Source organism: Ahaetulla prasina, chromosome 7 (assembly GCF_028640845.1).
Source record: "Ahaetulla prasina isolate Xishuangbanna chromosome 7, ASM2864084v1, whole genome shotgun sequence".
Lineage (NCBI taxonomy): Eukaryota > Metazoa > Chordata > Lepidosauria > Squamata > Colubridae > Ahaetulla > Ahaetulla prasina.
Genome location: NC_080545.1, coordinates 23,927,104 through 23,941,557, shown reverse-complemented (window position 1 = coordinate 23,941,557; position 14,454 = coordinate 23,927,104). Strand labels below are relative to the sequence as shown.

Genomic DNA, 14,454 nt, shown 5'->3' with positions numbered 1-14,454 from the left:
CTCCAGAAGATTCCATCCTTCCCAATGGCTCATCCCACTGGTGGGTTTCAAATTTTTTTACTACTGGTTCTGTGGGCGTGGCTTGGTGTGGCTTGGTGGGCGTGGCTTGGTGGGCATGGCAGGGGAAGTATATTGTAAAATCTCCATTCCCATCCCAATCCAGGGGAAGGTTACTGCAAAATCCCATTTCCCAATCAGCTGGGACTTGGGAGGCAGAGAATAGATGGGGGCGGGGCCAGTCAGAATTTTTACTATTGGTTCTCCAAACTACTCAAAATTTCCACTACCGATTCTCCAGAACTGGTCAGAACCTGCTGAAGCCCACCTCTGGCTCATCCCATGTGCTGTGCCCCAATCCTTTCCGAACAGCACAGCTGATTGGAAAGGAAGGTAGAATCCAAGGAGCTCCCTTGTATTGTCCTCCCTTCCTGCCCAAAGAAAGCCCCGTTTGAACTGGCTCAGGGCCAGCCAGACACAGAATAGGAAGCCGGCTGGAGTGTTGATTGCTATGCTGAGAAACTCCCAAGTCAGTTTCAATTGGAGATCATTGATTATTGATTTATTTTTATTTATTTATTTTTGTCACAACAGTTTATATACGCATAAGCATGAAAATAACTATATAATATATAAGCATATATATAGGAGTATATATGTAACAACTATATTAATTGGATATAATGAAAGGAAACAATAGGACAGGAACAGTAGGCCCGTTTGTGCTCTTATGCATGCCCCTTACAGATCTCTTAGGAATGGGGTGAGGTCAATAGTAGACAGTTTTTGGTTGAAGCTTTGGGGATTTTGAGAAGAGATCACAGAATCAGGTAGTGTGTTCGAAGTATTAATAACTCTATTTCAGAAGTCATTTTTTCTGCAATCAAGATTGAAGCGGTTAACATTAAGTTTAAATTTATTGTTTGCACTTGTATTGTTGTGATTGAAGCTGAAGTAGTCTTCAACAGGAAGGACATTGCAATAGATGATTCTATGAGTTAAACACAGGTCCTGTCGAAGGCGGCGGAGTTCTAAGTTTTCTAAACCCAAGATTTCAAGTCTGGTGACATAAGGTATTTTGTTGTATTCAGAGGAGTGGAGAACTCTTCTTGTAAAATATTTCTGGACACGTTCAATTGTATTGCTGTCTGAAATGTGGTATGGGTTCCAGACAGGCGAGCTGTATTCAAGAATAGGTCTAGCAAATGTTTTATAAGCGCTGGTTAGTAGTGTAGTGTTTCTGGAGAAGAAGCTATGTAAGATTAGGTTTACAACTCTTAAAGCCTTTTTTTGCGATGTAGTTGCAATGGGCTTTGGCACTTAGATCATTGGATATGAAAACTCCAAGGTCTTTAACAGGGTGGGGGTCATCAAATCCAATTCTATAAAAATTTGCTCCTGAGCAGTTTCTGAACTTGAAATTTTGGACTTTGGAATATTTAGACTTGACACATTTCATCTTTGAAAATGTTTGTTCACATAGGCATATTGTGCGTAAAACTGATGCCAATCTACAAGCAAATCAAGTCAACCATCAAGCAAAATTATGTGATGAGGATTTGAAGTCTGTTCTGATCATTTGCTCCTCAAGTTTGAAACCTCAGTTCAGTGATGTAGTTTACAATTAAAAAAAATTGGCTTCATCATTCCCAGTAATCCTGTGTTTCCTGCTGATTAAAATATGCAATTGCCAGAATTTCTTTGCTTTGTTTTACTGGAGTTCTTTTTGGGGTTATTATTTATATTCTGCACCACAAAATTGGGCAGATTTTCATTAATGTAACTTTGTAAAATTTAAATAAATAAAATTTATTGACAAAAAAAGAATAGCTTTCTTTTTTCACCCAGTTATTAATTTATTGTTTCTTCAGGGGGTTTGTTTATGCTCGACATTTTTCTTGTATCATTTGTCCTTACAAGCACAGCATTGTTTCTTCATAAATTGTAGTTGTTACATTTCCTTTTTGCTGTTGTGGTGAATCATATCATTGAGCAAAATAAAACACATTCATTCAACTAAATTTTATTCACTCATTTATAAAATTGATTCCCCCACCGGGTCCTCAAAATGTCAAATGTGACCCTCAGACTGAAAAGTTTGGAGATTCCTGGTCTAAACCGAGACGCTGATGGTAAATGAGAAATACAGCAGGAATTAAATTAATTTTAATATAAAAGGAGTTTTCCCACTACAATTCCTTATGGAATAATTCAGCTTTTAAAAGAAGGATCAGTGACTCATGTCAAAGATCTTTCAGCTGGATGCTGTAGTTTGATTTATGACCTTCCAGTTGGATCTCCTCTACAAAACAAGAGAGCTGTTTTCTACTTGACCAATCTGACAACTGGAAAACATTGCTGTTTTGAAGATCTGGATATTGTACAAAGCTGCACAATAGAGGTTCAGTCCTTAAACAATCCTATCTGACATGCATTATATAAAAGGAAAGGTAATGTATGCATACATATATTTTAGAAGCTAAATCTGCTGAGAAACCTTGAGAAAAAAATATAATTCTGTTTAGTCAGAATATATCTGCTGTAACCTTATGATTTTCTTGTATTTTCAAGCGAAGGAATTCATAAAAGTTGTGCATTCTTATATCTTTATCTCACCCATATTATATGGAAGATGTGGAATTTCACATGGCTGTATGTCTGGTTTTTTGAGAAGTGCAGCAATGGATACTGACAATTCTCATTTGTGTTCGCTTTTTTATATAATAGAGAGGTACAAGCTGCAAGGAAAAAGCTGAGAATCCTGCAGAGTTTGTGATACATTATGATTGGACTCAGGGGTGGGCTTCAAAAATCTTACCAAGGGGTTCTCTATCCGGTTGCTGGGTGGGTGTGGCCATGGTGGGCATGGCTTGCAGAGTTTGTGATACATTATGATTGGACTCAGGGGTGGGCTTCAAAAATCTTACCAAGGGGTTCTCTATCTGGTTGCTGGGTGGGTGTGGCCATGGTAGGCATGGCTTAGTCCGCTTCCTGCACCATGGTGGTTTGGGGATTTACCCTCTCTGGGCTCCGGAGCCTTTCCTTGAGCCTCCGGGAGGGTGAAAAGGGCCTCCTCAGGCTCTGGAGGCCCTTTCTGAACTTCCAATAGGCCTTTTTTTCGCCTTCCCTGAGCCTCCGTGCGCACCCTGCACTTACCTACATCCAAAACAGGCTGCATGGGGATTCCTGGGAGGCAATGGGCAGGATGGGTGGGGCCAGCCAGGGTGGGATTTGGGGGTTCTCCAACTGCACAGAATCTTAGCTAAAGGTTCTCCTGAACCCCTGCGAACCCCAGCAGCTCACCTCTGATTGGACTATAATTAAGGATTAATAAATGAATCTATTTTTCAATATGTCACTCTAATTTCCATACAGGAAACGTTTTGTTTTATGACATTCCTTATTCATATACAATGGAAGAAAAATATTCTCATGTGCATTTTGGCATCTATTACTTTAACAGGGCAGATCTGTTCCTAGTGCTTCCTAGTTCCTGGATAAGCTCTTAGCAAAGGGAGGAATTAATGTTGATCCTGAAAAAAGTGTAAAAAAAATAGAAAATAATAATAATCCTGTTCTTTATCTTGCTGGACCCACTTGGTAGATTTCTTGAGAGTGCCACTGTTGGTAGAATATATATATGCGTTATTTGAAATTAAATTTGTTATGTTTTTTTGCAGAACATATAATCAAATTTACATGTTTCATCTAAAACTATTGTAAGGTATTTGTAGGTATCTATTTGACTCAAAAAGGTGGAAAGGACTGTCAGAATGTAATCAAAGAGATAAAGTATAGAGTTCTTTTGTGAAAGCTTTCAAAAGTTTGCCCTTCATTGGTAGGATTGGGTAGCAAATGGTGATTATTTTGTGGAGAAACAAAAGTATAAGTAACAAGGGAACTTATTTATTAAAATATCCCTATTGAAAGGAATGGAGGAGGCCACATTGCTTTCATTCAATCCTTGTATATCTTTCCATCACTCTAAAGTTTTCCTAGTTAACCACATGTCCTAAATTTGAAAAGGTTTAGTGGAAGGAATGGTCTCATTTTGTATTTCCTTGGCATTTAACTTGAAGTGTTGAAAGTCAGAGTTGGTACTGAAGAAAACAATTCTACCATTAATATTCTCCTGTGTTGTTTTGGTTGTCTTACTGCTTGTAGGCCTTATAGCTTAGACCTGACAGGAATTGTAAGCTGATGAGCTAATTCTACTACACTGTAAAGCTTCATTGCAAGCAAGTCTCCTTTATAGCTCAAGACACTAAAGTCTCTTCTACCCATTATCTAGCTGCAGGATATATTGTCTCATATGTGACCCTTCCTGAGGCAGCATCTCTTCACCCCATCTCCCAAATTCTTTCCCACATAACCATTACATAGCTGGACATGTGCAAGAAAACCACATTCTGACCATGAAGAATTCAGAAAATGTCTTGACTCTTTCGAGAGAGATTTCACAACCAAATGATGTTTTGTTGAATTAAATGATAAAAATGTGTTTTTCTTTTTTCTTTTCTTTTTTACCTGACAGTAAACATTGCTTAGTTTGGCAGAGGCAAACCTGAGCCCTGGAAAACTCAGCACAATCACAAATGTTGAGATTTATGTTTGCATATATTTTGCATCATGGTTGACAGAATGGCATTTTTTTTGTAATCGGTTTGAGAGGGGGTGGGGCAAAACAATTCTTAAAGATCACGGGCCTGAAAAATGACATCCTTCAATGTGTCTAGAAGAAACATGCCAGCATGATTTGTTTTAATGAGATGTCTCATATATTGATGCATTGAATTTGCATTGCCAAATCTCAAAATCCCAGTTCACAATGGCAACATAACCAATTCACAATAAAGTGAAATATATAAGAATATAATATATATATATATATATATATATAAGAATATAACAGTCCTTGAAACAAAAACACTATAATTAAGTAATTAATTCAGTAATTCAATTAACCAGCCATACCAACTATAGATCCCACTCAATAGGTAACCTGAGATTCCCAAAGTCCTATGGAATACAGTAGTACAGTTTTGCTGCTTTTTTAAAGTGAGGTCAGAGTCTATATAAGCCTAGCCTGAGGAGAAGTTGTTGTGTGTGTGTGTGTGTGTGTGTGTGTGTGTGTGAGAGAGAGAGAGAGAGAGAGAGAGAGAGAGAAGGAAGAGGAGGAAGAGGAAGAGGAGGAGGAGGAAGAAGAAGAAATAATAATCATCTTGTGAAATGAGATCCATAACTAAGAAGCTTTGCCCCAAGACCCTCTTTATCTCTTGTGCTAGGGATACCTTACTAGCTGGGATTATAACAATAGCACTTATATTTATATACTGCTTCACAGAGCTTTACAGCCCACTCTAAGTGGTTTACAGAATTGAACTCCTAGAGTGAGCCATGAATTAGCCCTGCAGTACTGCACTGTAACCACTGCGCCACCACGGCTCTTAAATTATGACACCAGACCAAACAGTTCTAGTCAGATATGACCACACGATCATGTATTTCTGAAGCTCAGGTATATTTGTAAAGTGGCAGGTAAGAAGAAGCTAAGCATGTAATGCTGAAATGTCATAAACAGTACTTGGAAGTGCATCTGGAAGCCTATTAGTAGACCCTGCTATTTTCTACATTGTAGATTTTTTGGGGCTAAAGAGGCTGTTACAGCCAGTAGGTAGGCAGCTAAATTTTTCAGCAATTGCCATTTCTAGGTAATCTTAAAAGTTCTTCATGTAGAAGAATATTATCAAGAAAGATGCTTAGACTTTGGGATGCCCCTCATAGCTGAAGCAGGAAAAGGAGTGAGTGTGGTTGTGGTGAAAGCGACTCAGGGGAACATAATGGTGGCAGAAGCTCATTTAGAGTTGCCCACAACTGCCCAGACCTCTTGCCCCATACCTGTGCTGTGAGGTTGCAAATGGCTTCAGATGGGCTGATGCAAACACTTCCCAAATCCCAGCTACACATCTGGAGATGCACACCTTGCATGCTGATTGGTTCTGAGGCAGGAGAAAGCAAATGCTAAAATTCGCCAACACATAAAAAGAATATCTATGCAACCATCCCCAAATGACAGAAACATACATTCCCTCAAATGTAGTACTGCAGAGGTCTGCTCAAGCCTTGAAGCAGAGGAGATGCTGGCCCAGCAAGTCTTCAAGCTACTCTGAGTTCCTGCACTGGCACTAGATTTTTAATTTGAATCTTCTGGAATTGTTTTGGAGTCCTTTTGGAAACTAAATTATTGCATCTTGTATTTTGCCTCTTTGTGTGTATTTAATGCTTTCATGGACAAATTATGGGCATGACTCAGGGGTGAAATTCAGCAGGTTCTGACAGATTCTGGAGAACCGGTAGTAGAAATTTTGAGGAGTTCGGAGAACCGGCAAATACCACCTCTGGCTGGCCCCAGAGTGGGCTGGGAATGGAGATTTTGCAGTATCCTTCCCCTGGAGTGGGGTGGTGTTAAATACTAACAGTGAAGCAATAGGCTTCACTCAGATCCGCTGAACAAGTGGGAAAAACAATTGAACCTGATTGGTTGAGATGTCTGACAGATCCCTATATAAAGGCAAACTGCCAAGCAGGTTTTGCTAGATGATTCAGAGCTAGAATAAAGAACTGTTGTTTGAGCCTGGCTTCCGTCTCTTCATTCACCCAATCTAAGAGGTGGGAATGGAGATTTTGCAGTATCCTTCCCCTGCCATGCCAACCAAGCCACACCCACCAAGCCACACCACGGCCACCAAGCCATGCCCACAGAGCCAGTAGTAAAAAAAAAATTAATTTCACCACTGGCAAGACTATAAGTTAAAAGGCAATTTAGTTTTGTTCTTATTCTGAGGTGGTATGAAGAGAGCTTAGTAGATGTAATTTTAGCCTTGCTTTTGAATCCCTCAGGATAGTGGCATGTGCTGTGGGGTATAGAAAGGACATGACCCCATGAATGTGTATGTCTGAAGGAGAGATTTCTCTATAATGGACAACAAAAATGAATTAAGGACTGGGGAGACCTAAAAGAGGGCAAAGACCAGAATTGTGAACAGATGGTATGTGGAGACCCACTGGCCCCTTGAAAGCTAGGAAGGCTGTAATTAGCAGGAGATTGTTAAAGAAAAAAAAATCTCTGATCTCTCAGAACAACTGCTGAAAAAAGAACAATACCTAGGCTCAGAGCCTAAAATATGACTACAATAATAAAACAATTCTTATGACAAAGCCCACATTGTAGAGTACAGATTTACATCCCCCCCCCTGAAATTATTGTGTTTGAATCAGGTCTACAGCATGTGAACCCGTAAATGTGTAACAGTAATTAAAATGCCAGCTGCCCTGTTATAGAACTGCCAGAATATTTTGTGTGTGTGTGTGTGTGTGTAAAAATATGACTATCTGAACATTTAGAATAGATGTAGTAAAGCTTTCAGAAAGTATATATAACCAGTAATGATCTTTGCATATTTGGGGTTCAGCAAAATAAATTTGTCGCAGTTTTGGCACTAGATTGGTTGCTGCAAATCATTCCAAATTATAGCACTTAGAAACAGATTGCTTGAGAGATTATTTTGCTTATGACTGAAATTTAGTCTCAAGGCTGGACATCAAACCAAGAATAATTACAGAACCACAATAAAGACTTCTTAGCATATTATAAATGTGTTGAACTCAGTCATAAATCTTTATCAATGTAATGTAGAAAGCTATAGTTACAGGGCTGATTAAAAATACAATTGATTTTCATGTAATTGTATATTTAATTATTTAGGGTTATACACAGAAATAATTAGCCCTCTTTGTGCACACAAAAAACAGAGTATATTTGCTATTAACCACAGGCTGGAAGAAGCAAATCTGGATTCTTGTGAATTGCAGCTAGAGTTATCCAAAATACCAGGAATTCTGCATAATGGATGCTATAAATCATTCAGCTGTTTTCTAGGAATTGTGTCATATATGTTGAGGATGTTGAGACTCTAGAAAGAGTGCAGAGAAGAGCGACAAAGAGGGACTGGAGGCTAAAACATATGAAGAATGGTTGCAGGAACTCGGTATGCCTAGTTTAATGAAAAGAAGGACTAGGGGAGACATGATAGCAGTGTTCCAATATCTCAGGGATTGCCACAAAGAAGAGGGAGTCGGGCTGTTCTCCAAAGCACCTGAGGGTAGAACAAGAAGCAATGGGTGGAAACTAATCAAGGAGAGAAGCAATCTAGAACTAAGGAGAAATTTCCTGACAGTTAGAACAATTAATCAGTGGAACAACTTGCCTGCAGAAGTTGTAAATGCTCCAACACTGGAAATTTTTAAGAAAATGTTGGATAGCCATTTGTCTGAAATGGTGTAGGGTTTCCTGCAGGGGGTTGGACTAGAAGACCTCCAAGGTCCCTTCCAACTCTGATATTATTATTATTATTATTATTATATGTATTGAGTGGTTTGATTAACAGTCAGAGAAGGTAGCTGCAGAAACATAAGGCTATATTGGACTAGGGCGATCAATACATGTAAATAAAAAAACTAAAAGAAAAAATTAAAAAAAAACATTTGTCATTCAAGGAATGTGAGATGACATGTAGTCTTCCCTACTTGACTTCACAAGAATGGTTATAAGGGTTGACTTCACACAAGATTATGAGGTCAGTGAGCTTCGTAAGCATATGGACCTCTACTTGTTCCTACGAGCACTTTTATAATACTGTGTTAGGCTGATCTTATGACAAAAAAAATAGCTTGCCCACTTTTACAACCAACAAGATTTTGAATTACCCACAAAAAAAAATAAAAAATGGATACTATGGAATCTTTCTGGGTTCAAAGAGATTTGGGGCATAAGAGTCTCCTACCTACCTAGTCCCTGTGGATTATGTCTCTAGACTGGATGGCAGGGAGGCTGCCTCTGAAGGCCATTAGCTGGGAGATCCTTGGATGTTTTTGGTGGGCTTTTTGATGAATACCTAGAAGATCCCGACAAAAAACGTTTGAGCAACACAGATACATGAACCTGATTCACATTCCAGTACATGAAACCAGTACAAGAAGCTTCATATCTTAATTTTTCTGAAGCTTTCGAATATCCTGACACATGGATTTTATGAAAATACATTAGAAGTCTATATTTTGGAAGTGATGGGCTTCATTCAGGGACAAATTTTATAACTGGAACGTTCTACTAATCTCCTCCTTACCAATATGCAGGATCTCACATTTCCTTTAAAGAGTTCTCCAGTATTCCAGAACTTCATTTAAAGATGCAAATAAGTTGATGATTACAAATCCACAGAATTTCCGTATGCCAGCAGAACTACTGGATACTACCTGTTTTTAGAAATACATGTTTTAAGTAAGAATAGTTTCATACATACAAATGCTAAATAAGAATTTTAATTTGGGTGCATGTTAATATACAGATAATTAGGTCTGTGACCAATTGTCTGAAGTCATCTTCTCTCATTTGAATCCAAGAGCATTGAATTTTTTCTTAGTTAGGGAATATATTTTTTTTTTATTTGCATTTATATCCCGCCCTTCTCCGAAGACTCAGGGTGGCTTAAACTATGTCAAGCAATAGTCTTCATCCATTTGTATATTATATACAAAGTCAACTTATTGCCCCCAACAATCTGGGTCCTCATTTTACCTACCTTATAAAGGATGGAAGGCTGAGTCAACCTTGGGCCTGGTGGAGCTTGAACCTGCAGTAATTGCAAGCAGCTGCTGTTAATAACAGACTGTCTTACCAGTCTGAGCCACAGAGGCTTATTTACTTTCAGGAACATAATTCAAGACAGCCAAAGATCACACGCCTGCATTTTGCAGCCTGGAGATGCTTAATAAGGCCAAGAGCAAAGAAACAAACCTTATAGCATAGATCAGGAAGAAAATTGCTTATGTAATAGACATATAAGAAGTTTAAGGAAATGAGCTAATGCAATTATTTTTAAACACAAGTACATCCCCATTATGAATTGTATACAAGTTCATATATTGACATCTATGCATGCAGACTCCAGTGACCTGTGGCTTGTGCCATTTATGAGTTACTGAACATAGTGTAAGCCAGAAGCCAAGCGTATAAAGTGAGGCAGATATTTATTGTATTTTGAATGCATTTTTCACTCTTAATGTCATTAGACAGTTTTGGGAACAAGAGATGTTGAGAACGCATCATCTAGTCTACTCTGGAGTATGCCAGATATAATGGGATGCATGCGGGGATTTCCAGCTCATTTTGATGATGTATTCCTAAGAGAGCCATAAATATAATTTCTCTATATGTCATTCAATTGAGGACCATCCTCAAATCTCTTTCTCTCCCTCTCTCCCCCCCCACACATCATATACATATACATTTATATATGTCATATAAAAATGACATATAGGCAGTGGTGGGATTCAAATAATTTAACAACCAGTTCTCTGCCCTAATGATTTCTTCCAACAACCAGTTCACCAAACTGCTCAGAAAGTTAACAACCGGTTTTCTTGAAGTGGTGCGAACTGGCTGAATCCCACCACTGCATATAGGGAATCTCAGGGTATCAATATATACTCAGTAAAAACATAATATATATTTTAGTATATTTATTATGGCCTGAAAATTCCCTTCTGTTAACAGCAGAAGAAAATGTGAAGTAAACCTACTTGAATTGCCTGGACTGAGTTTAATTCAGTTTGATTAATGTAAGCTTGACTTACGCATCAAATTGAACTAATTTCAGGTGATAGAGGGATGAATATGATTAAAAATTCAGTTGATAACTAGTCACTCTGCTGAGATTAATTGAATAGAATGGAAAAGGAAATATAACATTATTGGACTAATTATGGTATTTATCTTTAGTTTATTGTGGGACTCCCAGTAAAGTGCAATGAAACCCTTAAAGTTGCAGTTTTCTTTCACAGGTTAAAAATTGATTACCTCTCCACATTTTTTGCAATTTTTTTTCTTATTTCCAATGATATAGTGATGCTGTTAGAACACGACCAACAACTCTAGGCTCCCCCAAAAGACTTCTAAGTGGACCACTTAGATTAGCTGGTGACATCTAATATGACATTGAGTAAATTTAGGTTTCACGCCACTGAGTATGTTATTGTTTCTATACATCCAAAATCAGGATATGGGCCAAATTTGTGTTGGTGTTCTCTCTCTCTCTCTCTATGTGTATGCATACATATGTGTGTGTATGCAGACAACTTGATTCTTGAACCAGATTTGATTCCTAACTCAGGCTATGACCTTTTATTTTCAACAGAACCTCATTAGGGTCACTTGTTTGGCCATCTATAACATTTTAAACACTTGTCACAGAATGTTTGCAACTGAATTTGCAAAGCTGACCCTGCTCTTTTGAATTGTGCAGGTTTGCTTGGTAGAGGCTTCCTTTCAACTTGGATTGAGTGCACGGAGAGCCTATTCATTTTCATCTTTTCTCCAGACAAGTAACAAATTCCAATTTGAAACTGATCCTTTCAACTTCCTTATAATTTTCAGTTCCTACTCTGTCTGCACTCCTGACACACAAAGAGGTTTTGTCTAAGCAAGCGTACGCATACACACACACACACACACACACAACTAGGAGTCATCTTAGTGACAAAATGATATTTTAAAAAAGAAATTGCTTCCAATCACTTGTCATTACAAGATGCAGAATCATGTTAATAGAAAGCAATTGGAAATAACTGCTAAAGAAGAAATTTTTTAAGCATCTTGACTTAATATCATTTAGACAGGGCAGTATATATCAGCCTGTGCACAAATCAGTCATAATGGCACCAAGGAAAAAGAGAAAAAAAGATTACAGGAGGGAATGGCAACAAACAAGCAACAATTATTTCTGGATGGTGTAAAGTTTTGTTAACAAGGACAGATTCACAATAGTGGTGGATATCTGTAGTTCGGGTGTAGGATTAGGGTGAAGGTTCGTTCTTTGAGCTTGTGGGTTGGTTTCCGAATGTTTCATTTGGAAAATCTGCTGAAAATGTTACCCAGTTTGGTAATGAAATATTTGGAAACCAACACACAAGCTCAGAGAACAAACCTTCACCCTCAAGGTCATATTCCTTTGAAGTAAGGTGGGTTGATTTTGATGGAATTTATTTCCAGAAAAGAAAGTTCCAACAGTCTTACTTTAATGTCATGAAAGTAAATAAAGAAAAGCTCATTTAGATACTTTCAGATACTTAATATGTGAAAAATCAATGTTCTTTGAGCAATCATATATCTTGTACAGAGGAATAAAGTTATTTAATGCACTGCTTTCTCTGCTTCACAATTGCTAACACCCTGCCCTTTTTTGGGTATCTCTGCCAAGGTGTTGAACTCTGGTGTTGGAGAAGAAGTATTGTGGACAGCCAAGGAAACTAATGGACTTTTGAACAAATCAACCCAGAGTTCCTAGAGGCACAAATAACCAGGCTCAAGTATCCTACTTTGAACACATTATGCGAAGAGCTAACTCTCTGAAGAATGCTCTAGTACTGGGAAATGTGGAAGGAAATAGGGGATGATTAGCAGCAAAGTTGACAGCTTTGTTTACAGAGACAATAGGAGTGCAATTAGAAGAGCTGAAGGACCAGATTGGGCAGATCATCATGGAGATTATATATGCGGTTTCTAAGAACTGACAATGAGTTGTTAGCATATAATCCATAGTCTATCAAAGTTGGTTCTATAACATGAACTATGGCCTGTTGTTTAAAAAAAAAGATAGAGTTTAAAATTATATTTCTACATGACTTACTGATCTTATATTAAAATCTCCAATGAACACAAAGTTATATTTTATCATAAAACTATTTTTAAAGGTGACTGTTTCCATGTTGCCCCCTCAAAGGTAAGAGAGATTACAGATTTGTCCATGATTTTCCAAGCAAAAAGATGCAAAACTGAAAAAAAATAATGAAAGAAAGCTATATAGAAGAAATAATAATCTCTTGACAGTGGGGCAGGTTGTAACTTGCTAACCTTAATATGTGCTCAGTGGTATTTGATGAGCCACTCCAAAGCCCCTAGAACTCATGTTTGTTTTGGTTTTTCTTTTTATAAAATCTTTATAATCTTCCACAGCTCTCTAAATAGAGGAAGAAGCTTAAACAGAGGCCTGTTCTCTGTAAAGTAAGACATGGGACCATTTTAATTCTGCAAGAGAGTCAACTTGAAAGCTGCTCTTGTAGATTGTGAGAAGGCAAAAGTAAAAATATATCACAGCTGGTTAGAAATGAATTCAGACTTCTGTGTGACTTATATTTGCATTAAAGGGAGGCTGGAGAAGGAGGCCCAATGTTTGGGATAGAAGTGAAACTTTTCTCTGTTGAGAGCTACAGTAGACACCATGGCTCCATCTAATCCTGGATAACGTTATGACATCAGTACTGTTTTCTTAAGTCATCATTTTGTGGTGTATAGGGCTGTAATAAGCCTATGGCCACCTTGCAAATATATTGAATTAATGCATCATTCCATGTTTATTTTTTAAATTCCACATTGGAAAAAAAAAGGTATTATGTAAGTAAGTTCATGGCACAACTCTGTCATCTCAATGAAGAGCTTAACATTTGCTAGATGCCCATGTTAATCTAATGATTATATTTAGCAGTCTGTTTGATTTGGCTTCCTAAAGTTTCTTTCATAATGATTAGAAACATTAGCAGAAAGTTTTATTCCAATAGTATCACAAGAACAGAGAGAACTGTATTTCTATATGATGAAGGATGAGTTTTGTTTCCTTGCCATCATTTATGTCAAGTAAGCTTTGAAGGAAAGGAATTCTTATTTTGTCATTTGCTTTTCTGGCCGAAACCAAAAGCAGATGAGTGCCAAACAGTTTGGTTGTCTGTACTGCTGTGCCTTGAAGTAAGAAAGAATTCAAGATGAAGTATTGAGATAAAAGGGTTATCTGTTATGCATGTTTTTCACTGGGAGAATGATAAAACTTCAGCTAATTCTAATGGAATTGGGTCACATACATTGTTATGATTATGGGCCTAATAACCATGTTCTAGTATAGATCTGCTTATAAACTGGGCAGCCTGGAAGAATTTGTTTGGATATATCTTAAGTGTTAAATTTGTACCCTATGACTATCATTAAGTGTTGTAAGTGTTATACCTTGATGAAGGTATCTTTTCTTTTATGTACACTGAGAGCATATGCACCAAGACAAATTCCTTGTGTGTCCAATCACACTTGGCCAATAAAAAAATCTATTCTATTCTATTCTATTCTATTCTATTCTATTCTATTCTATTCTATTCTATTCTATTCAAACTCTTGTCCTATTTGGGGTTCCTGAACCTTATTCACAAACCAAGAAAGGATTTTTGTATTAAAATTCCCATTTAAAAAAACAACAACAAGAAAAACCAGAAAACGCTATGCATGGCTGACATAATTTATCTGCCTTGGTGGAACACAAGTTACACATACATTTAAGATAACACATTTTTTTCTAA

General features: G+C 37.6%; 1 long non-coding RNA gene across 1 annotated transcript in view; it reads left to right on the top strand.

The window, feature by feature from the left end:
- The window catches only part of LOC131202122 (uncharacterized), an 82,582-nt gene extending 71,192 nt beyond the window's left edge, over positions 1-11,390 (top strand). Inside the window, exon 3 of the long non-coding RNA XR_009156066.1 lies at positions 11,361-11,390. This is a non-coding gene — a long non-coding RNA (uncharacterized LOC131202122). The remainder of the gene's footprint in view (positions 1-11,360) is intronic.
- Positions 11,391-14,454: the final 3,064 nt, after the last annotated feature.